This window comes from Eriocheir sinensis, unplaced genomic scaffold, assembly GCF_024679095.1.
Source record: "Eriocheir sinensis breed Jianghai 21 unplaced genomic scaffold, ASM2467909v1 Scaffold389, whole genome shotgun sequence".
In the NCBI taxonomy this organism is placed as follows: domain Eukaryota; kingdom Metazoa; phylum Arthropoda; class Malacostraca; order Decapoda; family Varunidae; genus Eriocheir; species Eriocheir sinensis.
The window spans coordinates 19,276-37,494 of record NW_026111708.1 but is presented as its reverse complement, the minus strand read 5'-3'; positions in this window follow the sequence as shown (position 1 = coordinate 37,494).

The window sequence follows — 18,219 nt, the reverse complement described above, 5'->3', positions numbered from 1 at the left end:
TAATTGGACTTATCTACAGACCGCCAAGGCAGACTCTTGATATCGACCACGCATTAAGTGAATTATTATTAGAAACAAGTAGCAGTTGCGAGGCAGTAATTGTTGGGGACTTTAACTTGCCAGTGAAAAGATGGGGTAAACCGTTAAACTGTCATACAGGGCTCGACCTGTACACAAATTTACTAGAAAGTGATTTTCATCAACACGTTCAAGAACCGACTCGGGAAAATAATATACTTGACCTTATCTTTTCAACGACAGCTGATCTAGTTAACGAAGTAAATGTTGGTCCAATTTTTAGTTCTAGCGATCACCGAACAATCACATTCAGCATCAATATGAAAGAAAGTAAAGTAACTCCTAGTAAAGAAAAGGTGCCTGATTACCAGAGACCGAATTTTGCAAGACTCCGATCAATTCTAAATAATTCTGACTGGACTGCAATCACGGCGGAAACAGATATTGATAAATCTTGGGGGGACTTCACCACAATATTGAACAATGCCATAAGCATATGCGTACCCTATCGTAACAGACGTTCAGCTTCTAAGAAGAAACCCAAATGGTGGAATAACGAAATTCAAAATAGCCTATCTCTTAAAAAACGCGTATACAGTAGGTACATATCATCTCAGAGCGAGGCTGACAAACTAGAGTTGGACAGAATTCGCCGCGAAACCAAGAAATTAATAAAACGAAGCAAGAAAAATCTTGAAGAATATATAGCGGAAACAAGTAAATCTAATCCTAAAGAATTTTTCAGCTATGTAAATAATAAAAAGTCACTCACTTGGGGTATCGGACCGCTTGCCAATGAAAATGGTAACCACACGAACGATGAAAATGAAATGGCTACAATCCTAAATAACTTTTTCGCATCCGTATTTACCGACGAAGATTGTTTATCACCTCAACCGCCGGAGGTTAGAAGGACCGAAAAGATGTTAAGTGGCGTGCTCATCGCAGAAAGTGACATTTTACGTACAATTGAAAAGATTAAAGTAAGCAAAGCTCCTGGTCCAGACAAAATTACCCCTAGGGTCTTAAAAGAAATCAAACATCACATTTGTAAACCGCTCTCCATCATATTCAATAAATCTTTAACAGCTGGAAAAGTTCCGTCGGATTGGAAACTTCCAAATGTCACACCAATTTTCAAAAAGGGGGACAAGTCTCATCCAGGAAACTATCGACCAATTAGCCTGACATCTATTGTTTGTAAGTTAATGGAGACTATCATTCGCGACAATATGGTGAAATTATTCGAAGGAAATAATATGATAAATAATTCGCAACATGGCTTCCATAGTAAACGTTCGTGTTTGATTAACTTACTTGAATTTTTTCACTATATTTTTGAGGTGTTTGATGAAAGCAGATCAGTAGATATCATATATTTGGATTTTCAAAAGGCATTTGATAAGGTCCCCCACCAACGATTGCTCAGCAAACTACTGGCGCACGGTATCTCGGGTAACATTCACAATTGGCTTGCGGACTGGCTCTCTGAGCGGAAACAGAGAGTAGTTCTAAACGGTGTTACATCTAAGTGGCTCGATGTCAAAAGCGGCGTACCTCAAGGATCAGTGCTTGGCCCCATGCTCTTCTTAATTTATGTTAATGATATCGATGATGGGCTCACTTGCAAAGTATCAAAATCTGCTGATGACACAAAAATTGCTAGTAAAGTAACTGCGATACTCGACGAAGAAGCTTTACAATCAGATATAGATCGACTTGCACGTTGGGCCAATCAATGGCAAATGAAATTTAACGTTGAGAAATGTAAAGTGTTGCACATCGGAAAAAATAACAATCGCGTTCGGTACGTAATGAATGGCCAACAACTTTCTGCAGTAAGTAAAGAAAAGGATCTTGGAATCACTATATCAAGCGATTTAAAGCCCGGTCAGCATTGTTCAGAGGTAGTTAAAACTGCAAACAAATTGGTTGGCTTCATCGGACGAGTCTTTAATAATAAATCGGAAAAAGTAATATTAAAACTGTATAATTCGTTGGTTCGACCCCGTCTAGAGTACTGTGTACAGTTTTGGTCTCCCTACTACAGAAAAGACATAGAAAAGCTGGAACGGGTCCAACGAAGAGTAACAAAGATGATTCCTAGGTTGAGAAATTTGTCATATGAACAAGGCTTAAAGAAGTAAATTTATTCAGCCTATCAAAACGAAGAATGCGAGGCGATCTAATAGAAGTGTTTAAAATGTTTAAAGGATTCAGTGATATTAATGCGGAAGATTACTTTACAATTGATCGATCAAATAGAACAAGAAGAAATCACAATTTGAAGATAAGTGGTAAAAGATTATCGTCGCACGAAGCTAAACACTTCTTCTTCAATCGAGTTGTTAATGTTTGGAACTCTCTACCTTGTGATGTCGTTGAAAGTACAACAGTTACGGCCTTCAAGAATAGATTAGACAAGTGTTTTGAATCCAACCAGCAACTAAGATATTACTCATTGTCGTAATAACGTTAAGTTCTTTCGAATACAGGTGTCCTTGTCCGCTTTTATCGCCCGGTTAGTGGTAGCAGTAATGGTAGTTCTTTCCTCTTTCCTACATAAATTCCATGCAGTTTTTCCATGCTGCATGGTTCTTTTTCCTTTCCTGCCAGCTTTGGCTGGAGGGATGGGGGGGTGGGGAGGAGCCTTCGCCTTTGCTGTCCTTCATCTTCCACCTTTGATTAGATAGTGTAGCTTGTCACAAACAACCTCGTAAGGACCAGCAGGTCTGCTGTTGTTTGTTCTTCCTTTGTGTTGCTTTGTGTTCCTCCTCCTCCTCTTCCTCCTACTCCTCTTCCACCTCCTCCTCCACCTCCTCCTCCTCCTCCACCTCCTCCTCCACCTCCTCCTCCTCCTCCTCCTCCTCCTCCTCCTCCTCCTCCTCCTCCTCCTCCTCCGCCTCCTCCTACTCATCCTCCTCCTCTTCCTTCTCCTCCTCCTCCTCCTCCTCCTCCTTCTTCTCTTCCTCCTCCTCCTCCTCCTCCTCCTCTTCCTCCTCCTCCTCCTCCTCCTCCTCCTCCTCCTCCTCCTCCTCCTCCTCCTCCTCCTCCTCCTCCTCCTCCTCCTTCTCCTCCTCCTCCTCCTCCTCCTCCTACTGTATATAGCTCCGTTATAAGGCCTCAAGAAGAGGAAGAAGATCTAGATACTACAATTCGGAAAAAGGTCATATGGGGTGTCGAGTAGGGGGTTCATGGGCTCAGTAAATTGCGTGGTGATAATTAGAGGGGGCGGGGCTCAATAATAATGGGGGGGGGGGGTAATGGGAGTAGGTGGAATTCGTAATTAGGTCATGTTCGGTGGCGAATACAGGGTAAATGGGCTCATTAAATTGCGTGCTGATAATTAAAAAGGGCGGGGGTTAACGGTAACGGAGGGGGGGGGGGGAATGGGAGTAGGTGGAATTCGTAATCAGGTCATGTTCGGTGGCGAATAAGGGGTAAATGGGCTCAGTAAATTGTGTGGTGATGATCAGAGGGGGCGGGGAGCTAGGGTAAGGGGGGGGGCTATTGGGAGTAGGTGGAATTCGTAATTAGGTCATGTTCTGTATCGAATAAAGGGTAAATGGGCTCAGTAAATTGCGTGCTGATAATTAAAAGGGGCGGGGGTTAACGGTTATGGTGGGGGGCTAATGGGAGTAGCTGGAATTCGTATTTACCACGGCCTGATCATGTGCTAGACTCATAATTTGTATTCACCAAGGCCTGATCATGTGCTACACTCGTCATACGTAATCACCACGGCCTGATCATGTGCTACACTCGTGGTATGACTTAACCACGGCCTGATCATGTGCTACACTCGTGATATGTCTTCACCACACCCCGATCATGTGCTACACTCGTGCTATGAGTTCACCACGGCCTGATCATGTGCTACACTCGTGGTATGACTTAACCACGGCCTGATCATGTGCTCAACTCGTGATATGTCTTCACCACACCCCGATCATGTGCTACACTCGTGGTATGACTTAACCACGGCCTGATCATGTGCTCAACTCGTGATATGTCTTCACCACACCCCGATCATGTGCTACACTCGTGGTATGACTTAACCACGGCCTGATCATGTGCTCAACTCGTGATATGTCTTCACCACACCCCGATCATGTGCTACACTCGTGCTATGAGTTCACCATGGCCAGATCATGTGCTACACTCGTGCTATGAGCTCACCACGGCCTGATCATGTGCTCAACACTTGATATATATCTGTTCACCACGGCCTAATCATGTGCTAGACTCGTGATATGTCTTCACCACACCCCGATCATGTGCTACACTCGTGCTATGAGTTCACCACGGCCTGATCATGTGCTACACTCGTGATATCTGTTCACCACGGCCTGATCATGTGCTACACTCGTGATATTATGTGCGTGACTCGTGAATTATGAACTTTACATTTCTGCCCGAAATCGTGCCAAATCTATTCTCCGACTAACCAAAAATTCTTTCATTAATAGAAAATGTCAAAACCTTGCTTTCTCTAACTCTTCCCGTGACTTCTGGCATCTAGCCAAAAACATCTCCTCCAACTTCACTTCTTCATCTTTCCCTCCACTCCTCAGTCCTGACGGCAACACTGCCGTCTCATCTATCTCTAAGGCTGAACTCTTCTCTCAAACTTTTTCTAAAAACTCCACTCTGGACGATTCTGGGCATATTCCTCCTACTCATCCCCTCTCTGACTCCTTTATGCCTGTTATAAAGATTCTTCAAAATGATGTTTTCTATGCCCTCTCTGGCCTCAATCCTCAGAAGGCTTATGGACCTGATGGAGTGCCTCCTATTGTCCTTAAAAACTGTGCCTCCGTGCTGTCACCCTGCCTGGTCAAACTCTTTCGCCTCTGCCTGTCAACATCTACCTTTCCTTCTTGCTGGAAGTATGCCTTCATACAGCCTGTACCTAAGAAGGGTGACCGCTCCAATCCCTCAAACTACCGTCCTATTGCTTTACTTTCTTGTCTATCTAAAGCTTTTGAATCAATCCTTAACCGGAAGATTCAAAAGCACCTTTCCACTTCTGACCTTCTATCTGATCGCCAGTATGCGTTCCGCAAGGGGCGTTCTACTGGTGATCTCCTAGCCTTCTTAACTGACTCTTGGTCATCCTCTCTTAGCCGTTTCGGTGAAACTTTTGCTATTGCGCTGGACATATCAAAGCTTTTGATAGGGTCTGGCACAAATCTTTGCTTTCTAAACTACCCTCCTACGGTTTCTATCCTTCTCTCTGTACCTTTATCTCCAGTTTCCTTTCTGACCGTTCTATTTCTGCCGTGGTAGACGGTCACTGTTCTTCCTCTAAATCTATTAACAGTGGTGTCCCACAGGGTTCTGTCCTATCTCCCACTCTTTTTCTGTTGTTCATTGATGATCTTCTTTCCAAAACGAACTGTCCTATCCATTCCTACGCCGATGATTCCACTCTGCATTATTCAACTTCTTTTAATAGAAGACCCACCCTTCAGGAACTTAACGACTCAAGGCTGGAGGCTGCAGAACGCTTAGCCTCAGACCTTACTATTATTTCCGATTGGGGCAAGAAGAACCTGGTGTCCTTCAACGCCTCAAAAACACAGTTTCTCCACCTATCCACTCGACACAATCTTCCAAACAACTATCCCCTATTCTTTGACAACACCCAGCTATCACCCACCTCAGCACTAAACATCCTCGGTCTATCCTTAACTCAAAATCTCAACTGGAAACTTCATATCTCATCTCTTACTAAATCAGCTTCCTCGAGGCTGGGCGTTCTGTACCGTCTCCGCCAGTTCTTCTCCCCTGCACAGTTGCTGTCCATATACAGGGGCCTTGTCCGCCCTCGTATGGAGTATGCATCTCATGTGTGGGGGGGCTCCACTCACACAGCTCTTCTGGACAGAGTGGAGGCTAAGGCTCTTCGTCTCATCAGCTCTCCTCCTCATACTGATAGTCTTCTACCTCTTAAATTCCGCCGCAATGTTGCCTCTCTTTCTATCTTCTATCGATATTTCCACGCTGACAGCTCTTCTGAACTTGCTAACTGCATGCCTCCCCCACTCCCGCGGCCCCGCTGCACTCGACTTTCTACTCATGCTCATCCCTATACTGTCCAAACCCCTTATGCAAGAGTTAACCAGCATCTTCACTCTTTCATCCCTCACGCTGGTAAACTCTGGAACAATCTTCCTTCATCTGTATTTCCTCCTGCCTACGACTTGAACTCTTTCAAGAGGAGGGTATCAGGACACCTCTCCTCCCGAAATTAACCTTGATTTTGGACACTCCTTTAACCTCTGTTCGGGAGCAGTGAGTAGCGGGCCTTTTTTTCTTTTTTTTTCTTTGCGCCCTTGAGCTGTCTCCTTAGCTGTAAAAAAATAAATAAATAAATAAATCTGTTCACCACGGCCTGATCATGTGCTACACTCGTGATATCTGTTCACCACGGCCTGATCATGTGCTAGACTCGTGATATGGATTCACAACGGCCTGATCATGTACTAGACTCGTGGTATGAGTTCACCACGGCATCATCATGTGCTAGACTCGTCATATATATTCACAACGGCCCGATCATGTGCTACACTCGTGGGATGCGTTCACCACGGCATCATCATGTGCTAGACTCGTGATATGGATTCACAACGGCCTGATCATGTACTAGACTCGTGGTATGAGTTCACCACGGCCCGATCATGTGCTACACTCGGGGTATGAGTTCACCACTACCTCATCATGTGCTGGACTCGTGATATGTGTTCACAACTTCCTCATCATGAGTTGTACTCGTTATATGTGTTCACCACGGCCTTATCATGTACTAGACTAGTGGTATGACTTCACCACGATCTCATCATGTGCTAGACTCGTGATATGGATTCACCACGCCCTGATCATGTACTAGACTCGTGGTATGACTTCATCATTGCCTCATCATGTGCTGGACTCGTGAAAAGTGTTTTCGACGACCAGACTTATGGTATAAGTACACCACGGCCTCATCATGTGCTAGACTCGTGATATGGATTCAACACGGCCTCATCATGTACTAGACTCGTGATATATAGTCACCATGGCCCGATCATGTGCTAGACTCGTGGTATGAGATAACCACGGCCTCATCATGTGCTAGACTCGTGGTATGAGATAACCACGGCCTCATCATATGCTGGACTCGTGATATGTGTTTTCCACGACCCGATCATGTGCTACACTCGTGCTATGAGTTAACCACGGCCTGATCATGTGCTAGACTCGTGTTATGAGTTCACCATGGCCCGATCATGTGCTACACTCGTCGTATCAATTCACCACGGCCTCATCATGTGCTGGACTCATGATATGTGCTCACCACGGCCTCATCATGTGCTGGACTCGTGATAGGTTTTCACCATGGCCTCATCATGTGCTACACTCGTGCTAGGAGTTCACCATGGCCCGAAAAGGTGCTACACTCGTGCTAGGAGCTCACCACTGCCTCATCATGTGCTAGACTTGTGGTAAGAGTACATCACGGCCTCATCATGTGCTACACTCGTCATATGTATTCACCACGGCCTGATAATGTGCTAGACTCGTCATATGGATTCACAACGGCATCATCATGTACTAGACTCGTTATATGGATTCAACATAACCCGATCATATGCTAGACTCGTGGGATGAATTCAACACGGACTCATCAAGTGCTAGACTCGTGGTATGAGTTCACCACGGAATGATCATGTGCTGGACTCGTGGTAAGAGCTCACCACTCCCTCATCATGTGCTGGACTCGTGATATGTGTTCACCACGGCCTGATCATGTGCTGGACTCCTGATATGTTTTCACCAAGGCCTGATCATGTACTAGACTCCTGATATGGATTCACCATGGCCCTATCATGTGCTGGACTCTATTGTAGTTTAATGTATACTCCTCCTCCTCCTCATCCTCCTCCTCTTCTTCCTCCTCCTACTCTTCTTCCTCCTCCTCCTCCTCCTCCTCCTCCTCCTCCTCCTCCTCCTCCTCCTCCTCTTCCTCTTCCCCCTCCTCCTCCTCCTCCTCCTCCTCCTCCTCCTCCTCCTCTTCCTCCTCCTCTTCCTCCTCCTCCTCCTCTTCCTCCTCCTCCTCCTCTTCCTCCTCATCCTCCTACTCCTCCTCCTCATCCTCCTCTTCCACATCCTCCTCCTCCTCCTCCTCCTCCTCCTCCTCCTCCTCCTCCTCCTCCTCCTCCTCCTCCTCCTCCTCCTCTTCCCCCTCTTCCCCCTCCTCAGTCTCGCCTGACCTCCTCAGTCTCGCCTGACCTCCTCAAAGGGACGGACGTTGACCTTGCTGCTGCGGCTCAAATCTTAACCTTGCTTTTCACCTCGTCTGGTGAAACGACACTTGTTATTTTGTGTGTGAATCGACTCCGTGTGTTACATTTTAACGTCACAACTTTTGAAATCCGTTCATCCACGTTTTTAATTAACCGTTACTTAAATAGGCCCGTACGCCATCTCAGAAATCGAACGACTAACTGTGCTTGTTTACTTGTCTTATTTAGCACCACTCAACCTAACTAATTAACGTCTAACTCAGTGCTGTGACGCGTCTAACTAGTGTTTGAAGTGTTGCGAGGATTACCTTACAGTGAGAGGACTTCCCTGCTGAGCTGAGCGGTTAAGTTATATATCGACTTTTTTGTGTTTCCTGTCTTTCCTCAGTAGGATTACAACTACACGACCTAACACAGCACCCAGTGAAAGACAGTGAGCTTCTTGTGTCTAACTAACGTAGAAAATCTGTCACTAACGTAGAAGTACAAAGCTTGACCCGTATACCAGCACACCTGTTTTGAAAAGGAGGAAAAGTTTAATCCCCCAGAGAATTTTAATCCCGGAGGGAAAACACGTGTGGGCCCTCATAGACGCCACACCTCAAACTCTCCCGCGTGATTCGACCGATTTAAAGCCGCCTCCCTCCACGTGTTCACCATAGCCCACGCGGATACAAAATTCATCTTAACTGTAAAGCACACAGTTATATCGTCTTGCAACAGTAAATAAAAAAAGAAGTAATCATGCCGTCCAACTATTTCAATTGCTGTAATTGTTCAAAGAAATATGCTGCGAGTCACTACCAAACCAGCGACTCGATGTGTAGGTACTGTGTCTTAGACTTACGTATTCAGGCACTACAAACAACCAACGAGGATCTAAAACGCTCCAATGCGTTACTCTGGGACACCATGATGTCATTCCCTCAGCTCCCTACTCCTCCTTCTTCTTCTTCTTCTTCTTTTTCTTCTTCGTTCTCCGAAATTTTGACTAGATCACATACCTCCTGCTCCTCAGCCCCCTCCATTTCTCATCCCTCCCCCGCCTCCTCCCTTCCCTCCTCCACCCCATAACCACAGGCCGCCAACACCCCCTTCTTCACCCTCCACCACCAGCACCGCCATCACCCCCGCCTCCTCCCTTCCCTCCTCCACCTCATCACCACAGGCCGCCAACACCCCCCCTTCTTCACCCTCCACCACCAGCACCGCCATCACCCCCGCCCCCTCCCCCACCCACCCCACCATCACCACCACGACCTACTCTTCCTCCTCCCCTTCTTCTTCCTCACTCTTCTCTTCCGCCCCTTCCTCCTCCTCCACCTCTGCCCCCTCCTCCACATCCTCAACATCCTCCTCCTCTACTCCCCCCCAGCCAACCCCTTCCGCCTCTTCCTCCTCCTCCACCTCTGCCGCCTCCTCATACATTTCTTCTCCCCCCTCCTCCACATCTTCAACATCCTCCTCCTCTACTCCTCCCCAGTCAACCCCTTCCGCCCCTTCCTCCTCCTCCGCCTCTGCCACCTCCTCATACATTTCTTCTCCCCCCTCCTCCACATCCTCAACATCCTCCTCCTCTACTCCCCCGCAGTCAACCCCTTCCGCCTCTTCCTCATCTTCCCTTGGCTCCCCCTTGTCCCTCTCCTCTACCAGCCCTCCTGACGCCTCCACGTCCAGTCGCTAACCACACTCCCACTCCTCACTACTCATCCATTAGACGCCACAAGACCATTCTTCCTGCTGTGGTCTGCGTAGATTAGACACAGTTTCGGGGCACAGACAAGCTGAAAACATCTGTTAGACTTGTAGGGGACTCGCTGGTTAGAGGTCAATTAACGGAATTCTGCGGCAGGAATACAGAGACGCGGAGGCGTTATTGTATTCCGGGAGCCAAACTGGACGACATTACTTCAGCTGTCGATGCTGTCACGGAACTCGCGAAGGAAGACACAGTTTATTTGATTCACGCGGGGACAAATGACGCTCAGTCTACTCAAACTCAGGCCCTACTATCAAAATACCGTCAGGTCATTCGGCGTTACAAGACCAAGTCCCCTCACGTCATTGTTTCTGGAATTCTACCCAGAATCAGTGCTTACGCCGGCTTCAACAGCAAAGCGAGCAACATCAATACTAGTTTGAAGGAAATTTGTGACGACGAAGGCGTGGCGTTTACAAATGCCTGGCATCACTTCTATGAGCGCCCAGACTTGTTTTGGAACGATGGACTACACTTGAATGAGGTTGGATCGGCGCGTCTCGGGAGGCTTCTGGACGAGGCAGTGAAAAGCTTGTCGAAAAGCCTTTCAAAAAACGGCGGGCGAGGACGCGGCAAAGGCAGCCTTTGATCAACCAACCCGTAGCGTCAGTGCGACTCACAAGAAACTGTGTAACTTACGACGCCTCCGACAAGCGAACTGGTACAACTCGTCACGGCCACATTTCTATCATGTACACAAATGCACGTAGTTTAATACCCAAAAAGGACGAAATTAGGGCGTATATTGCAACAGAGAAACCAGATGTGGTAGCCATCACAGAGACATGGGCCAACTCTACTCATCTAGAATCCGAACTGTCATTCCCTGGGTACGAAAGCTTCCACAAAAGTCGAAAGCACAAGAAAGGAGGAGTAGTCTGCTACGTAAAAAGTACACACCTGCCATAAAAATAGACAAACAGGACGCAGATAAATACGATTCTGTCTACGTGGAAATAACCGCAAATAACAAGAAACTAACACTTGCAACCGTATACAGGCCTCCGAAACAACAGGCAGCCGATGACACTGCCCTCTACGAAGAGATTCACTCTGTAGCACAAAGCAAGGAAGCAATTATAATTGGGGACTTTAACTGCCCTAACATTGACTGGGGACTGATGACTGGAGATCAAGAGGGTAACAGGCTTATAGAAATGGTGGAGGATTCGTTCCTCACTCAAGTTGTAACTCAACCAACAAGAGAAAACAATCTGCTGGATCTGGTATTAGTAAGCGACCCCGACCTCATTCGCGACTGTACAGTTGGTGAGAAACTTAATGGGTGCGATCACCACTTAATCCGTTTTAATATCAATATATGTCACAAACTCGTAGATAATCCGTCAGTGATACCAGATTACAAAAAAGGAAATTTCAACTTAGCCCGTGCACTGCTTCCCCCTACGACCTGGGACCAACTTGGCATCACCGACAATACAATCGACAACGCGTGGAACGTCTTCAAAGATTAGCTGTTGCAAGTAGAGAAGGCTACAGTGCCTACGAAATCCAGGCGAGTACATGGGGCCGTAGATCCACCGTGGATGACCAGAGAAATAAAAAGGGCAGTAAACCTAAAAAAAAGGAATTATAATTTGATGAAAGAGAATGCTACGGCCGAAGCCAGCACACAGTACCACAACAGCCTCAGAGCTTGTCGCAGCCTTATTCGGAGTAGCAAACGCAACTATGAAAAGCAAATAGCGCGCGAAATCAAAACTAACTCCAAGAAATTCTTCACGTACATAAGATCGAAAAAGAAAAGAAAATTCAATATTGGTCCCCTGACAGACGAGACTGGATCTGTAACTCAGGACAGTAAACAGATGGCCAGAATCCTCAACAGTAACTTCGCATCCGTATTCACAGTCGACGACATCGAAACCATTCCCGAGGACCCTGACCCGCCGAGTGAGATCACGCCCCTGAAAATTGACTTAATATGCGACCAAGAAGTAAAAAAGGACTTGGACAAACTCGACACGAACAAGTCAACGGGACGCGACAATTTGTCCCAACGGTTATTAAAAGAGCTTAAACAACAAATACTTCAACCACTCACTACCATATTCAACCGGTCAGTTCAATAAACAAGGTCCCGGAAGACTGGAAGATGGCGAACGTAACACCGATTTTCAAAAAAGGAGACAAAAGCGTTGCATTAAACTACAGGCCCATAAGTTTGACATCAGTGGCAGGAAAAATACTCGAAAAGATTATTAGAGATAAACTAGTTAAGTTTCTCGAAAACAATAATATAATCTCCGACACCCAGCATGGCTTCAGAAACAAGCGCTCCGGCCTAACGAGTTTATTAGACCTCTTCCAAGGTATATATAAGATCTGGGATGCCCACATTCCCAGTGATGTTATATACCTGGACTTTCAGAAAGCCTTCGACAAGGTATCGCACGAGCGACTCCTTAAGAAACTGCACTCGGCAGGCATCGGAGCCAATCTGATCGCGTGGATAAGAGATTGGCTCACTGACAGAAAACAACGAGTACTACTCAACGGACAGCCTTCCGATTGGCTACCAGTCACTAGTGGAGTGCCTCAAGGGTCAGTGCTGGGACCCATCCTCTTTATCATATATATCAATGACCTAGAATCAGGACTGAAATCCACAATATCGAAATTTGCAGATGACACCAAGGTGGGTGGAGATGGCCTCACAAAGACCGACTGCGAAATCATTCAGAAAGACCTCAATCACATTATCGAAAGGTCGGAAAAATGGCAAATGTCTTTTAAATAGAAAAATCAAGCCTTGTCGACATTATTTTTTTAACTTTTTTTTCATTTCTGTTTTCTTTTTTTCGTTTCTTTTCTTTTTATTTTCGTCTTATATGTCTTCATTTCTTTCTGTCTTAAAATTTCTATCTGTTTTTTTTTCTTTCCTTTATTCTGTTTCTTTCATTCTTTTTATTTTTCTGTTTCTTTCCTTCTCTTTCCTTTTTTTTCCTTTCAATTTACGTCTTTTTTGTCTCTCATTCTCTGTTTATTCTTATTTCTTTGTCTCTTTTGTTGTATTTATTTATTTTGTTGTCTTTATTTTCCTCCAGTTCACATTTTCTCTCATCTCCATTCTGTTTCCTCTTTCTCTCATTGGGCGTCTTATCCTGAACTTTTGGCACCGCTCCCCCACCCTCCTCTCCTCCACTGTTATCTCTCCCACTTTCATTCTCTTTTTTCATCCCTTCCTTCCATTACTCCCTTCTCCCTCATTTTCATTCCTTTCTTCCATGTTCTCTTTGTCAGCAAGTGGTCCTTCTAGTTCCTGCTTTCCCACTCTTCTCTTTCTCTTTCTTTCTTACTTTTCCTCATCTTTGTTCTTTCTCCTCTCATCTCTTATGCGTTCTCTCGTTTGCTTTTCTCCGGCCTTTGTTTCTTCTCTTTCCTCATCTTTCCTTTCGTCCTTATTCCCTTCCTTTGTTCTTTCTCCTCTACGTATTTTCCTCACCATCTTCCTCTTCTACTCTTTCTCCACCATTTCGATATTCTTCTTTGTTTTCCTCCCCTGTGTTCTCTCCCTCTCTCCTTCCTCTCTTTTTCCTCCATCCCAATCTCTCCTCATTCGTCCTCTACTACTCTTCGTCCCATACTTTCCTCCATCTCTCCTCTCATTCCCTCCCTCCTAACTGCCTTCCTTCCCTCTCCCTCATCTCCCAAATTCCCTTCCACGTGTCCTTCTCCTTTTTTTTTACCCTCCCCCACTCTCCCTCCCTCCCATCCTCCCTCTCTCTTTATCTTCCTCCACCCTTTCCTCCCACCCTTCACCCTTCCCTCCCTTCCTCTCTCCCCTCAGTAGCTTCATTGACCTCGCTTGACCTCTGCTGATGGCCTACGTCTCTCTCTCTCTCTCTCTCTCTCTCTCTCTCTCTCTCTCTCTCTCTCTCTCTCTCTCTCTCTCTCTCTCTCTCTCTCTCTCTCTCTCTCTCTCTCTCTCTCTCTCTCTCTCTCTCTCTCTCTCTCTCTCTCTCTCTCTCTTCATTATGGCCTCCCTCTCATTTTCTATAATCCTTTCTCTGCTTCCATATTTTTCGTTGTTTTATCATCCATTATTTCCATGCTTTCATTATTGGTTTTCTTTACTCCCTCCTTCTTTATTGCTTTGGCTGTTTCGCTTTCATCATTCTTCTGTTTTTTTTTTCGGTTGTTTTTTTCTTATCGATTTCTGCGTTTCTTGTGGGAATTTCTTTGTTTTCCTTCCACTCTCTCTTTCTCTTCTTCCATCTTTCGTGTATTTCTTCTTCTCTTCCTCTCCTCACTTTCATGTTCTTTGTATATTGTTATTTTTTGCTATATATATATATATATATATATATATATATATATATATATATATATATATATATATATATATATATATATATATATATATATATATATATATATATATATATATATATATATATATCTAGCGTTGTGGCGGCTTGGGCAGGATAAATCAGAAGACCCGTCTTGTTTTACTCGCTTTTAATATGCGTGTAAACCTGAGCGAGGTAAAGAATACATCTCATCAACACTTGTCAGACAACACAATACAACACTTACAGCTACATCAGATACACCAAATGTCATCTTATCCTAATACACCAAATGTCACCTTATCCTATGACACAACATCAAACTAATAATACTCACAATTATTGAGGGGTCTAATAATAGCCTTGTAATCCGCCGCAACGGACTTGCGCTTTGTCCCTTGTCTCCTCGCCTCCGGATGGAAGCCTCACCCTCCTATCCCTCGTCAAGTCGTGCAAAGGCGAAGTCGGAGGACACGTCCTCCACGTCTTCCCTTTCTTGCTTCCTCTAACAGTCTGCCTTCTCCGTTATTCCCTCACTCCCTTCAGGCCAGATTGTCCCCAGGACCAACAAGGGTGCCTCTGTCCGATGGACCTAGGCCGTCTAATGGATTTTGTGACCTCTCAGGTCGAGTGTCATAACATTCCAGATGATGAATTGCCTCCCATATCCCTTCTCACGTTACCTCTCTCTCTTCTCTCTTCTCCACCTCCTCACTTCTCCACCTCCTTCATTCCCTATTCCCCTACATTACCACCTACCATTATAGTTACTATCTTACCTTATTACAAACATTTACCATCTTACATATACCATTATTACATGAAGACATTACGTGCAGTCCATAACGATATGACTTTACGTCATTAGTAACCCTCATACATACAACACATCGTAGGCGCGACTACATATATATATATATATATATATATATATATATATATATATATATATATATATATATATATATATATATATATATATATATATATATATATATATATATATCTTTACGTTCTTGCCTATTGCATAGTAGGCATCTTCCAGTGGGGCCTGATGGTCGACCCAAGGCTTCTTCAGGTGGGGCCTGATGGTCAGCCCAGCCCGTTCTGGCGCAGGCAGTGTTTATAGTTTATATATATATATATATATATATATATATATATATATATATATATATATATATATATATATATATATATATATATATATATATATATATATATATATATATATATTTTTTTCTTTTCCCGTACTTGAGGTTCTTGGCTGAAAATAAATGACGTTTTCTCAATCTAAAGAAAAGCCTTCGAAGTCAGGATTTTCCGTGCAGTAAATGGCAATTGTTGTTTGTTTTGGCATTGTTGTTTTAAGTTGGCAATGTTGTTTTAAGTGTTGTTGTGTCATCTATGAATCTTATCCTGTTGTTTCTTTTCAGGATGTGTAAACAAGTCTGGTTTGAAGTCAACAGTATCTAATGTCACCTGAAAATGTCTGAACAAGAACAAGCGTGTGCTGCATGGTGGTGGTGGTCGTCATGGAAGCAGAGATGCGAAGATTCAACCGTTTACAGATTCCACATGGCAGAAGGTGCAGACTATTCCATGGAGTCGACTGAAATATGGAGGCACTTCAAAGTATTGCGACGTAGCTGCATCTCTGCCTCCGGAACTAAACAGCTCTCGCCCTGGGTACGTACCACAAGCATTGCCATAGTTGTTCGATCCCTGGCTCTTAGTGGTGATCATTAATGGAAGGTGAGGAGGAGTTGTCTTGTCTTTCTCTTCTTCCATGTTTTGCGTTTTTTTCTCTTCCTCTCCTCACTTTCATGTTCTTTGTGGATTTTTTTTGCTATCTACTTTTTTCTCTTTCCTCTTTCTTTTCCTTTTTCTTTCTTGTGTATTTTCGTCTCTTTGTCTATTCCTTTTCTTCACGTTCTAGTATTTTCTCTTTCTTTCTTTCTATCCTTTTCTTCCTTTCTTCACTCGTGTCCTGTGTAAACACTTGATTTTCTATTCTTTTTATATATGTTTATTATTTTGTTTGATTGTTCATGTTTTATTCGCCTCAAATTTGCATGTGAATTGAGTGTAATGAAAGAGTAATAAGAGTGTGTGTGTGTGTGTGTGTGTGTGTGTGTGTGTGTGTGTGTGTGTGTGTGTGTGTGTGTGTGTGTGTGTGATCAGTATCCATGACGTAGAGAGACCCTTGTTTTTTTTCTTTTCTTCCTTGTTTGGTCTCGCAATGTTTTCTGCTTCCTGTTTTTATATATACACTTTTTCCCTCTCTTCTCCATCCTGGCTTCAGTTTGGGATCAACGACACCGTGTTTCTTATCTTTTTCCCCTCTGCTCGTATACATATTTATTTTTCTCCTTTTTTCTCCTTTTTTCTCCTTTTATTAATCTTTGTGAGTCGCTTCCTGTTGTGTTTTCTAGTCGATGGTTTGGCGGAAGCGTGGGAGACGACATAGACGAGGAGGAGGAAGATGAGGAGGAGGAGGAGGAGGAGCGAAAGGAAAAGGAGGAGGAGGAGGAGTTTTTTCTTCTCTTTTATGGAGGGGCGTGACAGATTAACGAGGGACTGAGTTTACCTCCGAGAAAAAAGAAAATCATATTTCTTATTATGGTGTGAGGGAGGAAGATAAGGAGAAGGAGCAGGGTAGGGAGGAGGAAGGAGGAGTGGAGGGAGGAGGAGGAGGACTAGAAGGGTTGTGTACGGAAGCGAAGAGGAATGGGAGACAAGGGAATGGAAAGGAGGAAAGAGAAGAAGGGGGGGGAAAAAGGAGGAGGACTAGTATGGGGTATATAGAAGAGGAATGAGAAGACAAGGAGAGGAACGAAGGGGTTAGGGGGAAGGGGGGCTGTTGGCTAGGATACTTGAGGGGTGCGGGAGGTGAAGGGCGGATGGGTTAGTGATATATGATGTTTACGGTAAAGAAATTATATAAGGGAAACGGAAGCCGCCCCTTTGTTTGCCATTGTGTGTTTAATGATCCTAATAATAATAATGATAATGATGATGATAATGATGATGACGAGAGAGTTAATATTTATAATTCGAGCAGAAAATCACGTATATATAATGAATCATGAGACCTAGAAAAATGAATGGAAAGTAAGGAAAAGAAAGGATAAAGAAAGAAGTGGGGAAAGAAAAGGAAGAAGAAGGATGAGAAAAGGAATGAGGGGAAAGGAAGGAAGATGGAGAAAAAAATGAACATTAAAAGTAAGGAATAAGGAAAAATGAACGAAAATTGAGTAAAGAAGGAAAGAGAAGGAAAGCAGTGAGGAATAAAAGCTGAATAGAGATGAGAAGGGGAAGGAGAAGAAAGGAAAGAGGATGGAGGAAAAAAATAAACATAAAAAGTAAGAAATGAGCAAAAATGAACGAAAACTGAGAAAAGAAGGAAAAGGAAAGCAGTGAGAAAAACACGAGGAATAGAGATGAGAAGAGGAAGGAGAGGAAAGAAGATGGAGGAAAAAATAAACATAAAAAGTGAGGAATAAGCAAAAATGAACGAAAATTGAGAAAAAGAAGAAGGAAAGCAGTGAGAAAAAACGAGGAATAGAGGTGAGAAGAGGAAGGAGAGGAAAGAAGATGGAGGAAAAAATAAACATAAAAAGTGAGGAATAAGCAAAAATGAACGAAAATTGAGAAAAAGAAGAAGGAAAGCAGTGAGAAAAAACGAGGAATAGAGGTGAGAAGAGGAAGGAGAATAAAGGAAAGAAGATGGAGGAATAAAATAAACATAAAAAGTGAGGAATAAGGAAGAATGAACGGAAATTGAGAAAATGAAGGAGAAGGAAAGCAGTGAGAAAAAACGAGGAAAAGAGATGAGAAG